This window comes from Syzygium oleosum, unplaced genomic scaffold (genome assembly GCF_021117445.2).
Source record: "Syzygium oleosum isolate NSW1041296 unplaced genomic scaffold, Sole_v2.1 Sole_v2.11, whole genome shotgun sequence".
Classification (NCBI taxonomy): domain Eukaryota; kingdom Viridiplantae; phylum Streptophyta; class Magnoliopsida; order Myrtales; family Myrtaceae; genus Syzygium; species Syzygium oleosum.
In genome coordinates, this window is record NW_026607495.1 from 5,438,582 (window position 1) to 5,440,709 (window position 2,128).

The 2,128-nt window shown below is 41.1% G+C and overlaps 1 long non-coding RNA gene across 1 annotated transcript; it reads right to left on the reverse strand.

Annotated features, from left to right (window-relative positions):
• Positions 1-265: 265 nt before the first annotated feature.
• LOC130139329 (uncharacterized) lies at positions 266-1,887 on the reverse strand. Its single transcript, XR_008817579.1, has 2 exons — positions 1,206-1,887; positions 266-1,123 (listed from the first exon to the last, which is right to left on the reverse strand). It is a non-coding gene; the product is annotated as an uncharacterized LOC130139329 (long non-coding RNA).
• Positions 1,888-2,128: the final 241 nt, after the last annotated feature.

Genomic DNA, 2,128 nt, shown 5'->3' on the forward strand with positions numbered 1-2,128 from the left:
TTATGAACTGCGTGTCCCCGAACCGGATAAAACAGGAAAATACCTTGGAATTCCGTCGGATTGGGGAGAGTCTAAGAAGAATATGTTTGCCTGGATACTTGGTCGAGTTAACAAAAAACTGGAAGGTTGGAAGGAATCTTTAATTTCTAAAGTGGGGAAGGAGATATTACTAAAAATAGTAGTGCAGGCTCTTCCTCAATATGCAATGTCAATTTTCAAGATTCCTGTTTCCATATGTAAAGCGATTGAAAAGAGAATGGCAGCATTTTGGTGGAAAAACAGAGAATCTCACTCTGGAATTCATTGGAAGAGTTGGGAATTCTTGAAACAAAGGAAAGACAATGGAGGCATGGGATTCAAAGATTTACTTTCTGTTAACAAGGCTTTCTTAGGAAAGCAAGCATGGAGATTAATGCATCAATCGTCCTCTTTATGGGGTCAAATTTTTAAAGGGATTTACGTCCCAAACAAGAGTTTCTGGCATGCTGGGAAAGGGCATAGACCCTCTTGGGGCTGGCGAAGCTTACTATTGGGAAGAGACTCAATCTCAGAATCTTCAATGTGGACAATGGGAACAGGAGAAGCAATCAGTATCAGAGAGGACAGATGGTTGAAAAGAGGAGTAATTGGAGGGCCATCGAATGAAAATGACCCACAAAAGGTAGTAGAGCTTATAAACAACGAAGAAAATTCCTAGAATGAACCTCTTCTTTGAAATATGTTCGAAGAAGAAATAGTGAAAGAAATTCTCGCTATTCCTCTAAGCACTCACTCCATTCAAGACAAACTGGTGTGGACATATTCATCAACAGGAAATTACTCAGTAAAGAGTGGCTACAACAACATAAGACTTACTGAGAATATCCGAAAAGCTCCAAAGGCCTCTTCATCTTTCTCGGCTCCTCGAGCTTTGTGGAATAAGATTTGGAAAATGGAAACCATCCCTAAAATTAAGTTCTTTCTATGGAATGCATGTCAGAATAGTCTACCCACAATGGAGAACTTACACAAGCGAAAAATAGTATCAGATCCATTATGCTCACTGTGTAAAGACCAGGTGAAATCCACAGAGCATCTCCTTCTTCTTTGTCCCTGGACAAGAGAAATATGGGCTCAACCATCCCTAAACATTCAGGTATCTTCCCAAGGGTTAAGCAGAATAGAGACATGGCTAATGCAATTCCTTAAAAGTACAGGAAACCTACCTTCTTTGGAACTTGTTGCAACCATCTTCTGGTTTATTTGGACTTCCCGCAACACCTTTATCTTTCGAAAGAAGCTCCCAGACCCAGTTCAAGCACTACAAGGAGCTCTAACTTCTCTCAGCAATTACAGGAGATGGAATTCAAAGCAAAAATCGGACCTTGATGCACCCACCTCTTTTGAGACCTGGAAAGCCCCCAAAGGGTGGATCTTTAAAGGTCAATATTGATGGATCCTTCGTCGAAAGTTCCATGGAAGGCGCAATCGCTTGCATCGTTCGAAACTCATAAGGGACACTTGTGGATGGCTTTGCAAAACAAATCCATGTCTCCTCAGCCTCTCAAGCGGAATTTGTGGCTCTCTTGGAAACCCTAAAGTTCTTAGTCCCTCGAAGACACTATCCCCTTGAGTTAGAGTCAGACAATCTGACTTTGGTTAAAGCTATGGAAAACTCAGACCTTATTCCATGGGATGCACGTGCAATTATCTCCCAATGCCTTGATCTGTCCTCTAGCTTCTCACAGTTGCGTATCACCCATTGCCATCGTGAAGCCAACTCCATAGCGGACTGGGCCGCAAAAGCTCAGCGCCACAAAACTCTGCCGAGGGACTGGATTTCTTCCCCTCCCCAAATCTTGTTGGATTTACTTTGTAAGGAAGCCCAGTTTATGGGCTCTGCGTTTTCAAATTAAATAAAAGTTAATCAGTTTACGACCAAAAAAAAAAACTTATATATTTATCCAACCAGATCAAGTTTCATAAACGGCTCAAATTCGAGATATAATTTAACAGTATCCTTAAGCTCTAGTTTATAGTTGCTCCAATTCCCGAATTCGTATGCGAAGTGAATGTAATATGGAGTCGGATGCTAATTGATCTGATTTTCTTTCCACTGAGTATGTGCAATGAGGAAGATAACTTTTTT